The sequence below is a fragment of the Notamacropus eugenii genome, chromosome 6 (assembly GCF_028372415.1).
Source record: "Notamacropus eugenii isolate mMacEug1 chromosome 6, mMacEug1.pri_v2, whole genome shotgun sequence".
Taxonomy (NCBI): domain Eukaryota; kingdom Metazoa; phylum Chordata; class Mammalia; order Diprotodontia; family Macropodidae; genus Notamacropus; species Notamacropus eugenii.
Window position 1 is genome coordinate 385789099 of NC_092877.1, and position 24181 is coordinate 385813279.

The window sequence follows — 24181 nt, forward strand, 5'->3', positions numbered from 1 at the left end:
CATTTAATCCCACCTTCCATTAAGATAACAGGCCCATGGTGCCACCTGACGCCAAACTCATCCATCCATTCAGCAAAAGGAAAATAAAAAAGATGCTAGTGTTTTCTTTCCCCCTGTTACAGATCCACTCAAGTTGTCCGAGGGACTCAAGCTACATTAGTGGAAGGCAGTCCAATCTGGCCTCCGTAGCAGACTGCTCCAAGGGGAATTCGTCCAGATCAGGACAAGTCAGAGAAGAGCTGCTTTGGCCCCTCCAAGGACCCTAGAACCCTCTCTCCACTCCAGACAGAGTCCAAAGCAAGCTTCTCCGAGCGTGGAGAAGGAGACTTGCCTGGTCTCCCAGCCCCGTCTCCCCTCCACACAGATCACCCAGCACCCCTTTGAGGAGGCTTTCCAGAGTCAACGATGACGTGCAAATCTGATTTCTGGCTTATCTGCCCAGACGTTGCCGGGCTCTTCAAAGCCCAGAACTTGTTTATTTCTACAGAGTAATCAGGCATGATCAGGGGTGGCCAGGGAGCAGGCGAGGGAGCAGGGGCCTTGCCTTGGCCTGAAGAGGCCCACTGAAGGGTTGGGGAGCAAAATTGAGCAGCTGGAGATGCCCAGTGGATAGAAGATCTCCAGCTGGAGGGGAGGGGGTCAGGAAGGGGTGAGATCTCAGGGCAGCAGCTTCTCCCCAGCAGCCAGAGACAGGAAGCCAATGTTCCCAACAAGGCTGTTCCATCCTATTACCCATGTTGAGATGTCTTGATTTTCCACCAAACTGACCATGGGTTGATGGAGAAGTGGAGCTGAAATTTGGTTTAATTAGCAGCTAAGCAAACACTCCATGCTAGGGAATGAAAGGGTTGCATGGGGGAGGGGGCTCACCCACTGACAGTGCTCTTCAGAGGGGGTATTTCGGGGAGGCTGGAATCCTCTTGGACTAACCTGCCAGAGTTGCTTAACTTCCCTGGGGCCTCAGTTTACTTGCCCATAAAATGAGGGGGCTATCAATGTTTTGTGCCTGGGGAGGTTCCTGGGATCCAGAGCTGCCAGCTGATATTTTGCCATCTGGAACAACGGTATCCAAGACAAATATCCAAAGTATAGCTTGGTGCCTCACCCAGAGTAAGCACCTAATGCTCTCTGTGCCAATTAAATAAACTAATAATAAAACAAGGTCGACAACAGAGGCGATGCAGTGCCATGTCAAGAGCATCTGTCAGAGGGCCTAGGTTCATATCCCACCTCTGCTGCTGACTATCTGAGACCTCAGGAAAGCTACATAGCCTCCCTAAGCCTCAGTTTCCCCATCTGCCAAATGGGGGATTTGAATCAGACAGCCACCCAAGTCCCCCCTAAGTCCCCAGTCCTTTTGGGACTCCCTCTCTAGCTTCACTCTCAAACCCCAACTCTCAGCCAGACTGGATCCTTAGAAGGCATTGACCCAGAGGCTCCTCTCTGGGTTCTAGGGACAATCCTGAGGGTTTTGGCTTCGTGTGAGCTTTCCAATATCAGTCAACCAATTCACATCAATTGGCTTTTATGAGAAGGGAAAGCAAAGAGAGAAGTTACAAAGTAATACCTCCCCAGACCAGGAGCCCATCCAGGTTCTCCTTTTGTACAAGAGGCCCTCGGGGACAGGGATATGTCTGAGTGTAGAAAGAAATTCCATCACTTATGCAGAGAAACAGAAAGGTACCTGGTGACTCCAGGCCCTGGGAGTCATTCTCTCCTGTCTCAGAGTTCCCAGTGCATTCATTCCCTTCTGGGCTGGGACATAACAGATGATTCGATCCCTTGCTTAGTTCTTGGCAGGATGTGGGGTTTAGCCAACAGGTCAATCCACTGATGAGCTGAGGTTCTGCTATGGCTACTCCTGGCTGCAGTGGCTGAAGGGATCAACCCCACCCTGGCTTGTCCAGCCACTGGGTCACTGGCACCTTTAGGTACTTGCTCACTTAGGATCAGGTAAGAAAAAGCACAAAGGTGCCAAAGAAAGAGGTAGCATGTGTTCACAGACACACAGCAGCCAGGTGAGAAGTAATGGCTCCTAGTCCTCCCCTACCTGGTGCCTGACAGCAATCTTTCTCCTCAAAAGCCGCCAGAAAAGAGGACAAGAGATGCTTTGCTCAAAGCCCTGCCTCCTGGCTCTTCTTTGAATCATAGCACCAGCCCCTTCCCAGCCACTATCACTCTCTGCTCCTGTGCTAAACCAGGCAAACTCTAAAGTTTTTCCCGTTCTAAATCTGTAGTTTCCATATCCACCAAGAAGGACATCCAGTGCCTTGAGACATGACTGGGCATGGTTCAAGACATGCCTCATGAACGTAGCCTGGAGTGATCTCAAGAGAACCTAGAAGGTGGCAGCACCTTCCAGAAACATCTGGCTTCACCCAAGTGTGGGCACACACACCCCCAAAACAGGATGAGGCATGATTCTTGTGCTTTCTCCTTTTCGAGTTCGACTTCTTCTTAATGCAACCACACAGTCACAAATTCTCAGAATGGGGAGTGACTTCAGTCCAACTTGGACATTAAAAGAAAATCCTCCAATGCCACAACAGAGGAGTGCCATTCAGTCTTTCCTTGCACACCTCTATCAAGAGCAAACCCACCTCCAGAGGCAGACACGTCCCCCTAAGGCAGCCCCAAAGGGAGGAGGTTTTTCTTACAAACAAACCATGGTTTGTCTCTTTATAACTTCTGAAATTCTGACACATTTACCTACTGACCTTGGAAGGATTTCCTAGAGGGTCCAGTGGTATCTGTGAGGTCAACCAGATTGCTCCCATGGTGCCTTTCAGAGACTCTGGTTGTAGAGGTCCCTGCTGCATTCTCCCCTCTGCCACTGGAAAAAGTTGCTCTCTAGTGTGATCTGAGTGGATACCTGCCCAAGATTTCTGGGAATTCCAAATCCCCCTACCTTAACATTCTATTGATGATTCTCTGGACAAAAAGCATCAGAAAGATGGCAAGGAAATACTGCTTAAAATAGCTGAGCTAGCATCCTGCATTGCAGGTCAGAGAAAATTCTTTAGTGAAAGGGGAAGGTGGTAGAAACAGCTTGAATGTGAGGACAACCCAGAGTGGAAACACTGGCTGCATTGTGTGCTCGGGACCCCACACTGGGCACACCCTGGAAATTGTGTGTGCCTGGAAGGATGTGGCATCTATTGGTACCTGCTGAGGGTTGTGGGATGTTGTGAGCCACATCTGCCAAAAGCTTGGGAGCAGGGAACTCTGAACAATGGCCTCATTCAAGTCTCATCGTGGTTCCTCCACACTCAGAGAGCATTTCTATTTTCTGCTAACTGCTCTGCTGGACACCAATCAGACTGGCATAGCTGGCTGGCATGGTGCCCATCACAGGACCCTGGCACAGTGTCCTAGCCAGTTACTGATGCATCATGCTTCTAAATGCCTCCCCCTGGAAGCCAAAAGTCTTTCTAGCCTTGTTTCCTCCAAAAGTGATTTCTGTGAAACTTCTGAGCAGCTTTAGATGGACTCTGCCCTCAGCATCAATCCCCTTCAAATATGGTTCCTCTCAGTATAATCTCAAACCCTCGCTGAGACCTCTGGCAAGTGCTTATCCTCCTTTTCCATTTCAATAGCCTCTCCTTTGGCATCCCAGCCTCTAGGTTCCTCCCCCTACTCACCCTTGACAGCCTGTCCTTCACCCAGCTGTCAAATTAACAGTCTTTCCTACTTAGCTCTGGTCATGCTCCTCCTGGTCCAAGCTTCCTTGGCTCCCCATAGAAATGCCTTCCCAATGATCCAGCCTCCCTTCAAAGAGTTATCTCATGTGACACTCCCTCTGGCTCACTACACTCTCCCCCAAACACAACATGGCATCTCTCCCAACCTGCCTCTGTCCCTGAAATTTTTCCATCTCCATCTCTGCTCCCCCACATACCCAGCACAGGCCCCTTCAGCACAGGCCTTTACTAATTCCTGCCTTTTCCCCTCATCACTAACGGTTCTTACTTGGTCTATATGTCTAACATTTATGTCTGTGTTGCCCTTTTGTTTCTCCCGTCCATCCAAAAGTAGAAGCCCCTGGAGGGCAGGACCTGTTCGACTTGTGCCTTTGTGTCCCCAGCGCAGACACACAATAAATGGTTGTGGGCTTATATTGCCATGGAGCACATGAACACAGCTCCAAGTTTCTGTCTCCCATCCCCCCACCCCTCTCCCTGCCCCAAGCCACCAAACAATGGAGGGTGTGGGATTCTCTAGAGGAAGTCCCATTTTGGTTCTCTCTGTTGGCTTTCCATGGGACTCATTTGCCTCTGGTCCATACAGAGTGGGCCCCACTGGGGGTCATCAGGCTTTTGGTGAGCCCTGGGGCTTAGGTAGCTGCTCCCAGTGCTGTCACAGACCTACGCAGCCATTCCAAGAGACAAAGGCTTCTGCCCCAGAAGCTGGGATCCAACTTCCCCCTAGACATAGACCAGCATCAGTGCTTCTGGGCAGAGGAATCCAAGCATGAGTCAGGACCTGGCACAAGTACTGAGTTTAATTAAGGCTTGATGATTGATTGGCTCAAGAGGTCCTGGAAAAGAAAGAAATTCATATTCTTCAGCAGCCTTGATGGTGGTCTGGGCTAGAATTCATTCCCAGAGAAACAGACATTTTTCTTTCTGACCTGAGCAGAAACATTGAGAAGCTTCTCAGTAAGACCCTGGCCAGGGCTCAGGGACCCACCAGGGCACTAAGGGCAACATCTGAGGAAGCGGCTGGCAATAGGGTGCCAAGACCAGGGGAAGGGAGGGGAGAAAAGGAAGGGAAGAAACATCAGCTGAAAACAAACGCGAGCTTTCCTTGCCTGGAGAACGCGGGGAATGATCTCCTCGGGCAGGGGCTCCTTTGTCAGGGCGCTGGGAAGATCACTGAGGGTCTCATGAGAATCAGATGACTGTGGCCGCCTTAGCGCCCCCTCCCACGGACTGAACTGAACGCTAGGAGAGCATTGTCCTCCCTACCGCCCAGGAGGGAAGGGGGCGTGGCCGCTCTTCCAGACGAGGGGCTGAGGCTGAGACAGGTCACAAGACTGGCCGGAAGTCACCCAGCAGGTGGTGATGGCAAGGGCCCCAGACCTGAAGTCAGAGGACCTGGACTCTCAGTCCATTGCTCCCCACGTGACTCGCATCTCAGCGTCCTCAAGTGTCCTAGGAAAGGCCTGGGATCATTGATCTTGGGGGTATCTCCCAGTTCTGACACTGTTGCCCTATAGACAACAGCTAACAAGAACTGAACAAGGATTCGAACTCAGGTCTCAGTGCCCCGTGTTCTCCCCGACTGCCTCCTCTGAGGCAGAGCCAAGCCGCCAGAAGGCTAGGTCACTGGCAACGCCAGGGTCTGGGTGCTGGCATCATGAGGGCAGAACGAGAAGGTCCTAGCGCAGCCACCACAGCCTGTTTGCTACTCCAGCTGCTGCCTCCACCCCTTGGCACAGGCATAGCTGGACAGTAGCCCTCCTCCCCTCTACCTCATCTGCCACCTCCCCCGGGAAGTCTGCCGGGATCTCCTCTCTCCCAGTGGTTACTGCTTTTCCTTCCTCCACAGATGATCTTCTATGTCCCTCACTCTTCTGTCCCCACAGAAGGTAAACCCTTGGAGGACAGACCCTTTGCCACTGTTCCGTGAACTTGCAATGGGGCGAAGAGACCTTGAGCAATGTCTTGGGGTAAAGTGAGCAGCATCTCTGGGAACAACTGGAGAGTGGTTTGGTTTGCTGGGCAGCTGAGGGCTCCACAGGGCACAGAGAGCCCGGCCTGGAGTCCCGGAAGACCTGAATTCAAATCCAGCCTCCCACATGTACTGGCTATGTGACTCTGGGCAAGTCATTTCACTTCTGCCTGCCTGTGTTTCCTCATCTGTAAAACGGGGATAATCAGAGCATCAACCTGCCAGGTACATTTAGGGTTAGGGTTAGGGTAAGGATGGAATGAGATAATGATAGTAAAGTGCTTAGCACAACCCTGGCACATAGTAGGCTCAATATAAAGGTTTATTAATATTATTATTGCCTCCACACAAGATGCAAAGCTTGGACAGAGCAGCAAAGTTCCTGCCAATTGGTCACCAACGGGGCAAACATCCTGGATAAATAGGAATGACCAGGGAAAGCCCCCTAATGTGCCCTGGGGCAGATGCAGTGGCAGACCAGGGACTGCCTTCCCCTTTCAGGAACATCTGGACAGCCCCGAGAGGAGTCCCAAAGAGGGAAATTCCTCCAGTCATGTGGCAGGGAGTCTGTACAAAAGCAAACCTCCGCTAAATTAGGTTTCCACTGACTGACCCAAGCAATAGTGGTCGCACTCCTTCCCCAGTCCAGCACTTTTTTAAGCCCCTGTGTGCAGACGCTGGTCATACAGACTCCAAAAGGAAGCAGTCCCTGCTCTGAGTCCCGGAAACGGAGCACACACATGTACTATGGGATGTGACCAGCTCCTGGTCCAACAATGCCCTTCAGTCACCTGTGTAGTTAAGATAGGTAGTACTGGTAAGCAACAAGCTCTAAAGTCAGTCCCAAGAAATTCAACTCAATTAACATTGATGAAGTATCTCCCATGTGCCCACCACCTGGCCAAGTGCCTCTACCCTCAAGGTACTCACCTTCAGCAGATGGGAAACAACATGGACAGGTGTGTGTAAGTAGCAAGTGGGCACCATGATGCTCTGACCTCTGGAAGGAAGAGGCACTTGAGCCTTATCTGGAAGGAAGCCAGGGACACCAGAGGATGGAAGTGAGAAAGGGATGCCTCCCAAGGACAGCCAAGGCCAAGAGGCAGGAGACAAAGTGTCAAATGTGGAGAACAGTGAAAGGCGAGGCCAGTCCAGTTGGAGCTTGGCATGCAGGAAGGGTAGTAATGTGATAAGGGCCTGGTTCCAGCCAGAATATGCAGGGTTTTTTTTAAATTTAAACTTTTATAAAATTGTAGCATTCTTTTTTTTTTAATTTTGAGTTCCAAATTCTCTCCCTCCCTTCCTCCTTCACCCCTTGAGAAGGTAAGCAATTATCCATGTGAATTCACATAAAATACTTCCACATTAGCCATGTTTCAAAAAAATTAAAAACAAGAAACGTAAAGTGAAAAAAGTAAAAAAAAAAAGTTTCGTAAAAACCTGGGAAGACCTATATGAACCATCCTCCTCATCCTTTCTTAGAACACAGTAATATTCCATCACAATCATATACAACTTGTTCAACTATTCCCCAGTGGATGGACATCCCTCAACTTCCAATTCTTGGCCACCACAAAAAGGACTGCTATAAATATTTTTGTACTTGTGGGTCCTTTCCACTTTTCTTTGATCTCTTTGGGAAACAGACCTAGCTAGTAGTGGTATTGCTGGGCAAAAGGCATGATGTGTAGAGTTTTTAATACCAAACCAAGAAGAGAAATATGAAGGAGGAGCTGTCGTTATTATAAAAGGTCCTTCCCCTACCTTTTCCACCTCAGATGGTTACCACCATCTGCCATGATGCACTGCACAGGACCCTAAATAACTAAAATCACCAAGTCTGATCCTAAAGAAGAGGAAGGGAAATATGCCTGCCTTCCTGTTCTGCAGAGGTAGGGGTCTGTGGGTGGGGAGTGTCGTATATACTCAGGCTAAGTTTATGGTCTGGTTAGTTTTACTGAGTTCCAAATTCTATATGTTCCTCTTTTCTTTATAATCTTTTCTTCCTGGGATGGGTCATTGTGGAGAGGGGGGGACATATTCAGAAATGAAGATAATACACAAACCACCCCCCTCAAAGTGGCTTTCTCGAAAGACAGTCTTGCAATGGAACGAGCCCCAGACTAGGAGTCAAGAGACTTGGAGCCAGCCCTAACCCAGCTCTTTATTAGCTGGGTGATATGTCACTGTTCTTTGCTGGATCTCAAGTGCTGTGGGTGCAGAAGAAATGGATAAATGATCCTCCTGGGCATAGGGAAAGGAGTCCTTTGAGGCCCTATGTTGGAAGGGCTTCCCTGGAGGCAGGCAGTGATCAGGCAAGGGCTTGGGGGCAGGGGATGTGCTCTCCCAGGCCAGATGGAATCTTGCCACCTTTCCCACATTCCTCTTTCCCCAGCAGCTCGTAGCAGGCTTTGGAGCCCTAGGAAAGGGTTGGCTGATGAAAGGGGCTGTCTGCCAGTGACCCCAGGGCACAGGGAGGCCTGAATCTAAGAGCAGTCCAGGCCACCATCTATGTCCTTCAGACTCTCATCCTCCTCCCTAAGCAGCCTCCAAAAGCCTTGGCTTTCCTTCCCCTGCCTCCCCCACTCCCAGGAGGACCCTGATGGTGTCCAAACACAGAAGAACTCTGGCTCTAAGAAGGTTCTGATGGGGGACCTCCCTCCAGAGGAAGGCCCCAGATCACCTCTGGTCCTTTGCCTCCCATGAAACCATAGCCATAGCCTGGAGTCTCCTCCCTTTCACCCTTCCTGGAGACAGCTCCCTACTGACTATCTTGATTAGTTCCCCAGAATATGATGAGTGACTCACTGATGTCATCAAGCAGTGGGTGGGAATCCCACAACAACCATCTGTCCAACCAACTGCCTGACCCTCAGTCTTTGTCCACCCAGGGCCAAATCCACCAGTGGCAAGGACTTTGGTCGGTGTAGAAATCACCCAGGGTTTCAGGCCTTCCCAACATGGCCCCAGGATCCACATGTCCACATCAGAATGAGCAGTGAGAAATACTATGGAAGACCCCCACCACCTGGCAAGTGGTGTTAAGAGAACAGATTTTGCTGCTGTCTTGGGCTTTGGTTTACCTTTGAGGGAGGCCTAGACCTTAAGTAGCTGAGTGGTACAAAGAATAGAAAGAGTACTGGCCCTAAAGTAAGGAAGTTCTGCATTCAAATCCAGCCTCAGGTACTTTCCAGCTGTGTGACCCTGGGCAAGTCACTTTATCCTATTAGCCTCAGTTTCCTCAACTGTAGCAGCATCTATCTTCCAGTGTAGTTGTGAGGATCAAATGAGATAATAATTAAAAAGTGCTTAGCTCAGCACCTGACCCATGGTTAGAGTTGTACAAACACAGACTCACTTCGAAGTCAGGCCTCTGACCCCAGGTTTCTCACCTGGCCTTACACACAGGAGACCTTCAATACAAGAACCTCAACTGCTGGTGAAAAAGCCCTGAAGTGCAAGAAGCTGCCAGTCTTTTTTTTCCTAATAACAAAGCACCCTGAGGTTTGCCACACCCTGTCCTCCAGAAGCCTGGAGAGAGATGGCAAGAGAATGCTGAGCACCATGCTACAGATGAGGAAACTGAGACCAGGAATGGCGAAGAGGCTCACCCAGGATGACTAAGGAGGAGAGCCAGGTTTCACTGGGTCATAGCTCATAATAAGATCATAGACAAGGCATTGAGATAAGCCACTCTATTTTACAGATAAGGAAACTGAGGTTCCCAAGGTCACACATCTAAGAAGAGCCTGAACTGAATTTGGGTGTTCTATTGCCTCTACTTAAAGCTGGAAGAGATACCCAAGGTCATCTAATCCAAACCTTATGTTCTACTGAAGAAATTGAGGTCCCAAGAAGTTAATTGACTTGCTCAAGATCCCACCGGTAGAAAGTAGGAGTGTCAGGATTCACATTCACCACCTCCCTGAAGCTGTGTCCACTAAGCCATGGACACCAAGCCCAGAGTGCTTCCCTCTCCCTCTCCACTCCACAGCATCTTTAAGGGGGGGTCCCTGTAAGGTCTAGCCTCAAAGGCATCTATTAGTCATCCTTTAGCCCAATGCAGAGAAGACACCTCACGTAGGAAGCTGAGGCTGGGACCACGCCAAGATCAGGAGGGGAGGCTGGCAGTGGAGGAGTTCGTCCCCCATGCTCCCACATCCCCCAGCCTCCAACCAAGCCAGGCAATGCATCATCGTCAGCAGACACCCGGTGTTGGGAGTGTGAGAGGCCTGTTTCCCATCAAATTCTGGACAGCCTCCTGCTCCCTGCCCCTAACTTAATCCAGCCAGGGAGGAGGAGGGCATGGAGACTCCAGACCTTCCTAGGTCACACATGTCACAAAGGCTTCTGTGGGACTCAGACAACAAAGCACACTCTTCTGACACCCATCGGGAATCTGCCTCGTATCTAAAAATGACCTTTCCCAGGGAGCCATGCTCAAAGGATCTTTGAGTGTGGAGAGGACATTGTCCTCCAATGACAACAGTCTGACTATCATGCTGGTCCTGGGGCTTTGAGATCTAGGTCTGAGGCCTGATTCCATCTTGTTCCAGGTGGGTGACAATGGACTTAACACTGGCCAGGTGGGCACAGGTTCAAGTCAACCAGCTTAGCCGTGATCTCGGGAAGGGCATTTTCCCTATCAAGGGTCAAAGTTGACAAATGATGTTCTGAGACCCTGGGGGATCACCCAGTCTCGTGCCTCAGGCTTCTCATAGCTGGACTAATGGGCTAATGGCTTTCTGCTGCTGCCTTGACAAGCTGTGCTCTTGTAAAGCCTGGACCAGAGCAGTAATGGCACATAGTAGGGTGCCTGGTTGAATGGAGCCCTGAGGGTGATGAGCTGATGAGCTTCTTGGTCTGGCAACCCTCAGATATCTCTTGGTGCTCGAGTTTCCCCAAGAAAAATGAAGAAGCTGAGCTCTAAGGCTGCCAGGAAAATTATAGGCAAGGCCGCAAAGTCTAGCCAGGGAGATCTGGGAGCAAAAGGGTTTTCTGTCCCAGCCTTAGGGAGTGTTTCCCCATCTTCTCTGATGATCCTGACCTCTAGCTGTAGAAAGCTGAACCCCAGGGAGAATGATAGGAAGGTAGCTTATCCTGGAGGGCCCTCAAATAAAATGGGGGTGCTTAACTCAGTGGCCCAAGAAGAGGTCTCTTCTGTCCCCTCTCCCATCAGACATCTGGGAACGGAAACAGGAAAAGAAAGACCCATGAGGAGAAAATAGCAATAAAAGTGAGCTTTACAAACCTTACTCCACTGGAGCCTCATGAGCTAAGTATGACAGGAATTATACCCATTTTACAGAAAAAGAAAGTTCAGCCAAAGAGATTTTCCTAGGGTCACTCAGCTGCTAAGTTTCTGGGGCAGACTCTGGAGTTCCAAGTCAAGCACAGTGTTTTCTACAATCCTTTGCCAACTAAAGGCTGAAGAATTCTGAGTTCTGAGTGTGATCTTGGGAAACAGAGATGGGGGAGGTGGGGAATATCCCATCCATCTTTTGCAGTGGCTTCAGAGGTTGCTCCTGGAGTCCAGGAGCCAGGGAGAGACTCATCAACCTGTCATCTCTCTTAGCCTGCTCCCACCCATAGGCAGAGTACCCAATCTCAGCCCCCTAATTCATCACCCCAGTTCATTCCCCACCCCCACACTGCTGTCTGCTGGCCGCCCAGAGATGGATGCCTGTGTGCTCTCTTTGTATGGGACCTTAAGAGACCCATTTCTGCTGCCATCTCCTTATCTGGATTTTGAATGGGAGCGTCTGAGGATCCCTCATCTTCTAGCTAACTCCCAACTTGACAGATGTCCCATCAGCAGTGAAGGATGGGCAGGAACTGGAGGCTCTGAGGCGCTTGCTGCCCTTCTCCTCAGCTGGGGCATGGCTCTTTGGTGGGGGATAGGGGGAGAGAGATGGGACCCAGACAGAGGCAAGGCTCTGAGCTTGGCAGAGTTCCCCAAAGGTGGGAGTTGGAAGAAGAGAGCTGGAAGCAGAGAGCAGCTCCGTGATGTATGACTATTTCCAGAGACCTGAAAAATCGCTGCCCCGTTCTGACATTTGATAAGATGCTTCCTGTGGAAATATGTTTAGTCAGGAGGACATTACTCATGTCTCCTCCCTTCCCCCTCCCATGGAGGTGGGCATAGCAGAGAGTGGGGGAGAACCCTGATGGGCCCGTAAATCAATCCAAATGACAGCCAGAATCCTGGCAAGGCTCAGCATGACTCCCTCTCTGTCCCATGTGCCTGAGATTGGGAAGATAAAGGTGTCAGGAGGAAAACAAATTGAGACCAAACCCAGACAGACTGCCAAGGGGTTTTATGTAGAGCAACCCCCAGGGGGGCTCACAGAAGGAAGGGGGTCTGCCCTTCCTTTTCCAGAGTCTTGGGGTCTCAGCCTTTAACCTGCACATTCCCTAGGACCACAGCCAAGGAAGGGGAGGAGCAAGGGATGATTCGAAAACTGCAAAGTACATGAGACAAACCATGCAAAATGAGAGGCATTTATTAAGCACCTAAGATAGGCCAGGTGTTTCCAATATGAGGGTGAAGAGAATGCCACAGATAAGTCAATGCAGGGTAATACAAGAGCAGCTCCAGAGGCAGGAAACTGTTACAAAGGGGGAGGAGACAGGCTAGATCTTGGATAGGAGGGTCACTCAAGCTGTGCCTTGAAGAAAGAATAAAAAGGAGGAGTAAGCCCATTTCAGGTATGAGGGACCTCCTGAGTCTAGAGATGTCTGTGGTACGGAGGAAAGAACTGGCAGGAAAGAACTAGATTGGAAATGGGAGTGTGTGAAGGGGAAAGTCAAGTGGAAGTCAGATTGAGAAGGTCTTAAATACCAGAGCATGTCAAATTGAAGATACTTAATGGTGCCTGCTAAATTGAACGGCCAGATGGATGGATGGACAGGTGGATGGACGGACAGACGGAGAACGAATGGATGGATGGATGAATGGATGAGCATTTAGTAAGATTTACCATATGCCAAGCCCTGAACTAAGCCCTGGGTACACAAATGCAAACGCCCAAGACAGTCCCTGTCCTCAAGGAACTTACATTCCAGTTGAGGAAAACAACATAGGGAGAGTAACTGGCCAGGACTGGGTGTCTTGGACAGAGGCATCCCAAAGAATAGTGATCAGAATCTTGGGACAAGATAAATGGGAGCCAATTAGCAGAGGGAAGTCATGGCTTAAGGAGACTGTAAAAGGCCCCTGGTAAAAGGTAGGATCCGAGCTGAATCTCCAAGGGACCCTGGGATAGGTAGAGGTGAGGAGGGAGAACGTTCCAGGCATGGGTCATAGCCAATACAAAGGAAGGCAATGGGATCTGGAAGCCATCTATGAAGAACAGAGGGAGGTCCAATATGGTTGGACGGTAGAGTAGAAGGCAAGTGCTATGCGATTAGGAGAGGGCAGGGCCAGATCCTAACTTCTTTAAAGGCTAAACAGAATTTTTTTATTCCACAGAAATGGGAGCCCGGTGTCGGTTGAGTAAGGGAGTCTCCTGGTCAGATCTGTGCTTAAGGAAAATCACTTTGACAACCATCCTAAGGAAGGACTGGAATGGGGCTAGGTGGGGGTGAGGGGAGACTTGAACTGGGCAGACCAATCATGAGACTGTATTGGTGAAGAGTGATGAGGGGCTAACTCGAAGGGGGAGGCTATAGAGTAGGGAGAAGGGGTAGGATGCAAGAGATGTCGTGGAGGGGGAAATAAGCAGATTTCAGCCAGGACTGACCATGTTGGGGACAGTGGGGGACAAGGGGAGATGATGCCGAGGTCACATCCTGGGAGGCTGGCTGGAGGAGCCAGTTCTGGGTGGGATGCATTCGAGATAGGACTGGATGGTTCGTTCGTGGTCGCTGACGCTCTCACTGCCCTTTGCACTCACTGGTGCCCGTCACAACAGCCCTGGGAGGAAGGCGAGGTTCCATCATCCCCATTTTACACAGGAGGAAACTGAGGGCTGAGGGTGGTCCAGAGTCACGTGGCTCCTTCCACTGTGCTATGTTTCCTCTTACGCCTTCTAATCCGCCTCCCTGCCCCAAGCTTCGTCCCACTCCAGCCCATCCCCCATACAACCTCCAAAGGAACATCTCGCTAGTGGGCACATGGGCTCCAAATGACTTCTAGAGTCGGCTTTAAACTCCTCTGCCTGGCATCTAAACCTGGCCACTCCCTACCTTCCCAGTGTAACTATATTCCCTCCCCCACACACACACTTGCAATCCAGCCATATTGGCCTATTGGCAAACCACCACGTCTCAGGTTCGTGCGTTTGCCCCGGCTGCCACCCATTCCTCCCTGTACCGCAGCCCCTGAGATTCCTTCAAGATTCATCTCCAGGAACACCGGAGGCTTTGCCTGCTCCTCCCTCTCCGCCTGCTGACTGGGGCTTCCTTTCGAACATTCTCTTCCTCTTCGTCTTTCTTTAGGTGTAGACGCGGCGTCCACTCAGCTGGGCTGAGCAACTTGAAGTCAAGGGATATTTCAGCCTCTCTTTAGATCTGCTGTGCTTAACCCTGTGCTTGGCACATAGTCCGCATTTCACAAATGCTTGTTGCTGCATCGATTGTGAGGTCACTGGGAGACAGAGCTATGAATTATTGCTTTCAGTTTTGTCCAAACAGGGTTCAAACCCATTGAAGATGAAAGAAAAAAAATTAGTTTGGCTTCCTAGGTTTCCAGCAAGGAGCCAAAGCCTTTCCCCAAGCTGCTCGGAAAAATTATGATTTTTAGTCGGTCAATGAAAAATCCCGTCCTCCCCCCGCACCTTTTGACCCCCGTGAGTTCATCCTCTGGGAGGAAGGAGGGAGGGGAAGGCGGGAGAAGGCTGTTGGCGGGTCCCTCCTTCCTGCTCTGGGGAGGTTTGGTGCAGCCCCGGAGAGAGACTCAGAAGAAAGAGCTGGCTCGGCTTTTCTGGCCTGAAGAGAGAGAAAGTGTCGCTGCAGAGCTCATTAGGAGAGCTCAAAAGGAAAATTAATGTCTTCACTTCCATAAGCTTCCAATAGGTGATTAGCGGCTTTTGATGTGGCTCCGAAATTCACCCAGAGCTCGGGGTGATGGCTCAAGGCAGCGGAATAGAAGGAAATTGCTGACTAACACTGGGACCAGAGCGCTTAAGCATCTAAATCTGTGGAATAAAGCTAAAGGCTATCCTCTTAGTACAAAGCGAGGCTGGGGGTAGCGGGAGAGGGGGGGAGGGAGGGAGTGGGCTTGGTTGAGTCAAACTTTGACCAAGAACAGTTAAATTAAGTTAGAGGCTGTACCTAAGTATTTGCATTTCTTTAATCATGCTCTCTATCTATATCCTTTTGTTATACCTAACAATTAGGGATTAATTATACTGTTATTTTAGCAACGAGTTCTATTTCATAGACAAAATAATTGACTAGATCACAGTAAATGCTTATTTATTCAGTATCCAGTGAGAATATTTTAAAAGAAATACCATTTTTAAAAAAATTCCTGTACAAGGAAAATGGATGTTCACAGCAATAGCCTATGGGCACTGCTGCCCACTTTTGCCATTGGTCACAGGCTGGGAAAGTCTAATCACTAGACCTGACTTATGAAGACAAACCCAAAACTCTGTTGTTACTCAGAGGCAGCAAGAATGGGCAGGTCACACACAGGGCATTGTAGGCACGGATCCACCAAGCCAGATATCATAGACAGTTCTAGCCATAACAAGAGAAATGGGTCCTAGACACAACAGAGAAAAGTCTAGTTTGGTTGATTAATCCTGCACAGAGAGCAAGAGGAAGGCGGATGGTCAATGAGCCATAGGTGAGGAGTCAAGTTGTCAAGGTCCTTAAACACTAAATAGAAATGTGTATGTTATTTCAGAAGCAAAGAGAGGCACTGTATCTAACAGTGGACCAGCATGGTCCAATTTGCCCTAAGGGAACATCCCTTTGGCATCTGCTCCTGAGGCTGAGAGGCCAGTCAGAAGATCATTTGATAACCTAAGAAGACATAAGACCCTAAACTAAGGTAGGGGCTGTGTGAACCCAGAGAAGTCCCAGAGGTGAGAGATGGTATGGGAGGCAGAATTCACAAAAGTGAGTCATGGAATGGCTAAGTAAGGATTTGGGAATGACGTAGAGGTTACAAATCAGGGAGATGGGAAGAAAGGTGGTGTCTTGAACAGAAACAGGAAGTTTGGCAGAGAAGTGAATTTGGGGGGTGGGAGGGGAGATGATGAGCACTGTTCTGAGCCTGTTCTCGTTGTAAATGGACTTCCTTCCACCTCCTCTGCAAGCCAGCCAGGCTGGTCTCCTGGCTGTTCCTCAACCAAGACTCTCCCTCTCTGGGGCCTGGGATGCTCCCCTTCTTCACTTCTGCCTCCTGGCTTCCTTCAAGACTCAGCTCATCTCTGAACTTTGGCAGTCCCTTCCCCCTCCCTGGAGTGAATGCCTTCCCTCTGAGATAACCCTCCAGCTACTCTCCAAATCTAGTATGTACATAATTGCTTTGGAATATTCTCTTCCCCATTTTCCCTTGAGCTCTTGGAGAGCAAAGATTTTGTTTTCTAACCCTAACAATTAACACAGCACCTGACACATACTAAGTAATGTCCAGCTGGCATGTGGTGATGGATAACTGATCCTCAGGGGAGAGGCCATGCAGGTCTTGGGCTGAGGATGGCTGGGAGATTCATGGCTCATGGAGTGGGGGTCCCATTAGTCTGTGCCGCCCATCACCCCTTCCCTTTGTCACAATTACTTGACCACTTCTTTGAAGTTCACTGAACTAAAACCCTCCACCTGCATCAAATCCTAGTAGCTACCCACCCCCCCACTGGGTCATTCATCCTGTCCTCCCCACCTCCACCCCCCAGTAACCTCTCTGTTGGTCCTGAAGCCTCCCCACCCCCTAGCCGGTCCATTGATCGTCTTGCCTTTTCTCTCAGCACATCTCTCACATCTGAGCCCTTCTCTTCATCCCCACAGTGACCCCGTCTCTTCAGACCCTCATCACTGCTTGCTAAAGCATGGTAGCAGGCTCCTGCTTGGTCTCTCTGCCTCAAGGCTCTCCTCATTCCAGCCTGTCCTGCACACAGCTCCCTTCCTTCATTGGATCTGACCACAGCACTTTTCTACTCACTAAACTCTGTGGCTCCCTCTTTATCCCCACTTTGGGCATAAATACTGCCCCTACCAACTGAGCTCTTCAGAAGCACTTGCTTAGCTCCTCAGGGGGACACAGAGCCAGCCGATTCCCTTTGCTGTGGACAGCAGCTTCCCTTCGTCTGAGGTTTGTCCTTCCAGCCCTGTAAGTCCTACCTGGTTCAGGTATATTTTGTTGCCTCACTTAAGAAAAAAAATGTTTTACTGATGCCTTTTGACCTTCACACCCAACCCCTGGTGTCCACCTCCTTTCTAATGGAGAAAACAGCTAAAGAAAAACAGTCAACAAATGTACCCTGGCACCTCACAGCCCAGACCCTCCACTTTGGGGGGAGATAATTTATCATGTGTTCTCTGAGAGCAAGCTTGATCACATGATGGTCTTCTTCTTCCAGTTTCTGTTTCCTTCCTCCTGCATCCGTTTTCCCCTCACGCCTCTCAGAATCCCCCACAAGCGGCATTTCTTGTGGACCAATAGTAATTGATCTCCAAAAAAGCCTTCAGCCATTACCTGCCAGATTACTCCCCTCCAGCTCACTTCCAGACATGACACCAATGTCCACTCTCCCTCCCTTCCTGACTGGGACCCCAGCTAATGACCTAACCACCCAGCACATTCTATGGAAGCCTTGCTCGTCCCTGGGTCTTTCAGACAGCACCTTTCCCAACCACAGAAGGAATGTCTAACAGAGCTCTGGTTAAAGAGCACGTGTCTGGGCTGGAATTCTAGGAGGGAGCTGGGTGGTGGAAGTGGAATATTATCCCCAGTCCCTCTGAGGCTGGGGAAGCTTTGCTCTGCCTCGTGAAATCTGCAGTGAACCCAGGTGATGGGGAGGGGGACTGGGAGGAAAGCTGATGTGAGGGCCAAGCCAAAGGGCATTTGGAAGGGCCCTAGCCTGTGGAGGGAAGGAGCTGAGGCTGACTGGGAAGGACCAGAGCTTCTGAGGGCACATCTGGGAGTATGTCATTCTGTCAGTCTGTCTGTCTGCTGGAGCGTGTGGAGGCACCTGCCTGGGCCCCTCAGGGTCAGTGAGTGCATGTCTGGGGATGGGGCTGGCAAGCTCCGTGGGTCCCCACTGCTCCTACTGCCACCATGTACATTCAGACCAGGTCAATGCAGTGAGCACTGATTAAGCAAGCTGCTGGGTTCCAGGCACCGTGTGAGGGGGTGGGGATGCAGAGACAAATATCGGCCAGCCCTTGCCTTGGTGCTCACATTCTTCCGGGAGGACAAAGCCCCCAGAAAGCAATGTGAAGACGTAGATAACTGTGTTTCCAAAGAAAACGTCTTCAGAGGAAATGTGAAGACAATCTTAGAAAAGAAGAGCCAGGGCCTGGGAGGGAAGGGAATGTTGAATTGAGGTTCTTGGATGGCCAGCACCCTCCATTCCACTCTCCCTCCTCTCCAAGACTAGACCCTCCACTGTGTTCTAGTTCCTCTGCTCCAGATCTTCCAGTCTGTTCTGAACAATACCATGCTCTAGAACCTTGACTCTATTTGAAATCCCTTGTTCTGAACTAGAACATCCGCTCTTGAGCCTTCACTCTGTTCTAGAGTGCTCTTATCTGCTCTAGAACCTCCCCTTCATTCTAGGCCCTTTGCTCAGTTCAGGACCCTTTACTTTGGATCCTCCAGTCTGCAGTAGACTCTGCTCTGTTCTTGACCCTCTACCTCATTCTAGAACCTCCCATCTTCTCCAGTGTCTCCACTCCTAGATCCTGCTGGAAAAGGCCATCAGACCCAATGCTGTGGGACTTTTTGACAGTACTGGCAGGCCTTCGTGCTCTGGGGCTGACATTCGAAATTATTCTCGTTGCTTATTCGTCCCAAACTCATCACCCTACTGTGTTCCTGGTCCCATCCTCCCCAGCAGGTGCTTGGTAATTGAGCCATCTGGCCCGTTCCACGCCTAAGGTCTGACCAGGCTGACTGAGTTAGCAGTGTGCGAAGCAAGAAGGAACAGGGACCCAGTGAAATCACAGACAGGGTGAGAAGCTTGATTGGTCATCTCGGAGCCACACAGGGCATGTGACTTCTCAAGCTTCCTGGCCCTGCCTCTCTCCAGCTCTGTTATCCTAAGCCACGCTCCAAGGAAGTTGCCCTTCAGACATCAGAGTCCTGAAAATCAGAGGGGCCTTCCAGGGTGCCCCGCCCGGCCCCATTTCCCTTGTTTGGCCTGCTTCCTTTTCTGGTTTTCTGATTTAATGTGCCCCAGCAGAGAACATACCTGGGGAGTCCATGTCCCAAAGCCTGTGGGCTCATCAGCCTTTTTCTGGGTGCAGAGAAGAGCCATGGGGGAAGTAGAATTGAGAAGATGCTATCCCAGGGCCATATTTACTGGGCCTGAACTTGACCCAGGGTCAGAGTCTAAGCTCTTTGGAGGGGAAAAGCTCCAAAGAACCAAAGGGCTTGAATGAAGCCTTTCTCTCATGACAAAGGCAAACTGGGATGATCCAGGCCTGGTGCCCGGGACAATGAAGAGACACAGGAGAGACCTCGGGAGGTGAGCTCTTAATAACAAATAAAAGACCTGAGGTGCTTGGTCCACACACCCCACAGAGCCGTCTGGGAGACATGTCCCAACAAAGCAGCTTGGGTTCTTCAGGGTCAGAGGCACCTTCTACAGCCTCCTCAGGCTCCGAGCTGCTTGTTAATCATCTGCATCATCAGAGCTGGAAGGATCCTCAGTCATATCTGATCCAATCCCTTTGTTTTACAGATGAGGAAAAAGAAACCTGGAGGGAAAGAGTCAGCATTTGAACCCAGGTCCTCTGGTTTGAGATCCACAGAATTCTCGCCTTTCCACTCCCCTCCCCTTCCCTAGCTCAGGCTACAGCCTTAGGCCCTGGGGGCTCCCCTCTGTCAGCCAGGTGATGCACCCTCCCATCTGGGCAATAGGCAGGCCTACCCTCCTGTATGGACTTGATGTGAATCATGGGATCATAGGATTTTAACCTCTGCAGTCACTGAGTCCAACCCCCTTATTTTGCAGAGAGAGCCCTCGGGCCCCGGCAAGGACAAGTCACATACCCATCACTCTCTCTGTGGTCTGACTTGTTACAGCTGGAGGTCATTCCTGCCCTATTCTCTCTTGGTGCTTTGGAGAGCCCTGAGTGATTTCACCTTGAATCCCTGGAACCTAGACTCGCAGAATCAGAAGGAAACTCCAAAGGACCCTACCACACCCACTCTATGCCATTCTCGACTAGTGGAGAAGCTGCCTTTCCTTGAAGACCTCCAGGGATCCCTCCCTCCCTCAGCCTCCCATTCCTCACATTGTGACTAAATCGGCCACTCTGAGGCTCCCTGGTACTGCCCTTAATTCTTCCCTCTGTCTCCAGGCTGAGCTGACCTTCACTTGCCTGGATGCTGCTTGACTTCCTTTTGGAATGTGTTTTCAGTCTGCTCATATCCTGGGAAAGCTGTGTCCACCTTGCCCCTCTGTTTACCCCATTTTGTGACATTTTGGGCCTCATAGCCCCCCACTGGCAAACATAGTAAAGAGGGTGCTCATCCAGGCACCAGGAGACAAGGTGAGCCCCCTTCTTGAGCTCTTGCCCCTATACGAATGCCTGGGGTGGGGGACACAGGTCATAGTTTCCTGGGGCCCCCAATCTAATCCAGACCTTGACTCCATTTACCTCCTCACTTTGTGGGCATCTGTCCCTCTTCTGTAAACTATGAAAAAGAAAATTTATGCAGGTTGTTCCTCTCCACAACCCACTAAAGGCAGGTAAAGCTGACAAGGTCAGCCCCATTCTAGAGATGGCAAAGACCCTGAGAAGGTCAGTGATTTGCCCAAGGTTGCAGACCAGCACATGCCTGAGTCAGGACACAGAAGTCTCCAGGACATTCTCCCTTCAACTTCACTGCCTCTGATGAAGTGAATTACACTGACTTTGCTGAATGGGACAGAAATGACCTTTCGTCATAAATTAATTATAAATACTTAAGTGAAAGTTCCTCAAGATCAGCCCCAAAGACCTCCAAGGTGATTCTTTGGGGAGCCCATGGCTTTTGGTGTGTCTTTCTGAGTTATTTTATTCTGATTTCCCAAATGACCAATCTATATGGATACAAGGAACTTGAGAACTGGGGTGATTAATCAACATTTCAGCCTGGAAAAGGCTACTTAGGGGTGATAAGGGCTGGGTAAGTTAAGCAAACACATGATCCAGAGAGTCACTGAATGAAGCTATCTGTCCCAAAGTGGAATGGTTTACCTGGGGAGCCGGGGTCGGGAGCCTTCCCCTCCCTGGAGATTGGAGGACCACCCCCATGATAAGAATGATAGAGACCTGTTCAAGTCTGGCTTAGACTAGATAAATACAGAACTCCCTTCTAACTCTGAGATGCTGGGATTCTGAGCTCAATCCTCCATTCGTGTTGGCCTCTGGACACTTTAACATCTACTGTAAAGAGCTGAAATTAGAATAAGCAATAAACCTTGTACCTACATATACTCCCCCCCTCCAAATATCTCGAACACTACATGCCATATAGGCCACAGCCATACCCCAATTCCAGGGCACCAATGAAATTGACATTGCCAATGGTAAATCACTCCTCAAGATGGCCTTAGGAATTTAAAGCCAAGAGGCGCATCACTCACCTGCCTAAATTCGTGTCCAGGTAGAGTCAGCTTAGAATGGAGAACAAGAACAGCCTTCAAGGAGGAGAGAGGGACCTGGGCTCAGAAGCAGTGTCCACCGTTTCCTCCTCACATCCTCCTCCCTTGGCCATCCCCTCCCTCTGGCACCCTCAAATTTGCCCTCAGACCTCAGAGAGAAGAGTTGAATGCTCTATAGGAGAGGAAGAGTCTGATACTACTGCTTCTGGGCACTGAAGCTGAGCCTGAGGCTTGTCATTATCACCCTTTTACTGCTGTGGAAGCTGAATTTCAGAGAAGGAAAGTGAATTGCCCAGGGTCACACAGCCAACAACGGAGCCAGGAATCAGAACCCAGTGGCCCCAAGACCCAGACTCTTTCCTCTAATACCCTCCCGTCTTTTGCTTATTGTGGCTTCATAATTCTCCAGAACGAGATGAGACTATCATTTCACAACATGTTAAAGACCTTGGTGAAGGGCATGTTACGTGCTGAGCCCCATCAGAATGAATCAGGAGTCTTTCTGTTGGTTGATTGACTTTTGTTTTTAATAAAATAGTATCTTTAGAGCGGACTCAAGCCAAACCTCTATGAACAAACATGGAGAAAAGGAATACAAGGCACTGCAGGGTCTTTCCCAAAATGGAAACTAAACTAGGATTTTTCTTTGAGGAGTTACTCAGAATCCTGAGTGCTGCCTCCATTCAGAGAAGTCTTTACAATTTGCAAAGCATGTTACATTTGCAACATCCCATTTACACATGCAGAAATTGAGATGGAATGTAGAATCTATACAGAATTGTATGCAGTCGTGGGGAGGGAGGGAGGTAGTGGGGGGTAGGTGGGGGGGATAAAATCGCAATTGTATGGCAGTGATTGTTAAACATTAAAAAATAAAAATAAAAAAAATAAAATAAAATAATTAGAAAAGTAAAAAAAAAAATTGAGATGGAAGGAGATTAAGGGACTTGCCAAGGCTCACAGAGCTGCTAAATTTCCATAGTGGGAATCAGTCTTGACTCCAAATCCACTCATTATTCTATCCATATCCCTCACTTACGTACACCCAATATCTGACTCACTGCCCACTCCTCACTATAGGACATTCAGTTTAAGATATCCAATAGAAGATGCAAGACTGGAGATGAGCAGGGAGGTTAAGGAATCATCTGCACAGAGGTGATCACTGAACTGATGGGTGCTGATGAGAAGAGAAAGTTCCCTGAATAGAATCGTGAGGGAGAACACACCGGTTGAGCAGGGACAACCTGGGCAAAGATCCAGCAAAGGAGACTGAGACGGAGTAGTCAGAGGGAGGGGAGGAGAGCCAGGAGAGAGGCAAGTAATGGAGGTCTAGAGAAAAGAGCATACCAAAGAGAAGAGGGTGATCGACAGTGTCCAAAGCTACAGAAAGGTCAAGAGGGCTGACAGAGAAAAAGGCCATATTGGCAATTAAGAAAGCACCATTCCAATCCAATGATGGGTCAAAAGCAAGCTGTAGAGAGCTCAGAAGGAGTGAAAGGAGGGGAAGTGGAGGCACCTCTGGTAAAGAGCTCCCCAAGAGGCTTAGCCCCAAGGAGAAGAGAGATACAGGATCCTAACTGCAGGGACAGAGTGTTTGAGAATGGGGAGGCATGGGTGTGTTTGTATTTAATAGGAAAGCATCCAGTGAAGATGAATGATAAAATGGCATTGGGATGGAAGAGGATCACCTGTGCAGGTAGAGGGCCTTGTGAGTCAGACACTGAACTGGAGGAAGCGTTCTGGAGGGTTTCCTGAGGCTCAGTAGATTACAGCCACCAGAATCTCAATCAGGGAATAGATGTGGATTCTCTAATGAGAAATCATTGAGTCATGGTAACAGAAAGAGAACCTGGAAGTGGCTGTGGGGACCAGGGGCTATTCCAAATCCCTTCTCTCAACCAGTGAGCACAGCCAGTACTGGAAAAGGTGTCGTCAGAAGGGGGTCAGGTCTTAGGAATTATGAGAAGACGGAGGGAGCAAGAAAGGAGAAGCTTGATTATGAGATCCAGTTTGTTACCTATGGAGCTGGCATTCCAGGGAACACATTTGAAGAGATGGGTATTTTTTATTGGACATTGGGGAGTTGGATTGAAGGGGCCATCATCAGGCATCTTAACCTGTGTCTTGCCAGGGGCCTCCAATTACTCTGAAAGAGAGAGTGAGGCTGATGATTTTGCACAGCTCTGTATCACTTAAATCCAATTCATCTGCAAGCCGAGGAATCACTTTCCTTATGTCAGTGGTCCTCTTTGAGAAAGAGCAAGGGAGGAACACAATGAGAAGAAGGAAGCTGGAGGTGGGAGCCAGAGATCAAGGTTTCTGTAATTGCAAGCAGGGTTTCAGATTCACTGTGAAGGGCAGGATAAGACAGGGTTGGAGTTTGTTAGTCATTGAGGAATGAGTTCAAGTAAGTTATTATCAGTGTCAATGGGGCAGGCAACTGATGTGGATGTGCAGTAGACTGGTAAAGGAAAATGGGCAGTATGATTGGGTCTTCTCATGGTGTAGACGTTCTAGGCAGAGACTCGCCAATCACTAACTCATCAGATTTGTCCACAGAACAAAGAAGGCAAAAGTTTGTACCTGGAAAGCGGGAAGTGCCCACATGGGAGCAAAGTAACCCCGCTGTGAAAGTGATTGCAGCCTGAGGAGGGTATCAGTATCTAAAGAGGATGGTAAGATAATAAGGTTGGAGAAAAGGTCTAAGAGCCATATGCTCACGTTCCTGTTGATTGAAA

The 24181-nt window shown here is 49.6% G+C and overlaps 1 long non-coding RNA gene across 2 annotated transcripts; it reads right to left on the reverse strand.

Moving 5' to 3' along the window:
- Positions 1-12158: 12158 nt before the first annotated feature.
- Positions 12159-14186, reverse strand: LOC140511866 (uncharacterized). 2 transcript variants are annotated; one of them, XR_011969692.1, is made up of 3 exons: positions 13988-14186; positions 13416-13588; positions 12159-12341 (listed from the first exon to the last, which is right to left on the reverse strand). It is a non-coding gene; the product is annotated as an uncharacterized lncRNA (long non-coding RNA). The 2 variants fall into 2 exon arrangements; XR_011969693.1 differs by having other exon boundaries at positions 13900-14186.
- Positions 14187-24181: the final 9995 nt, after the last annotated feature.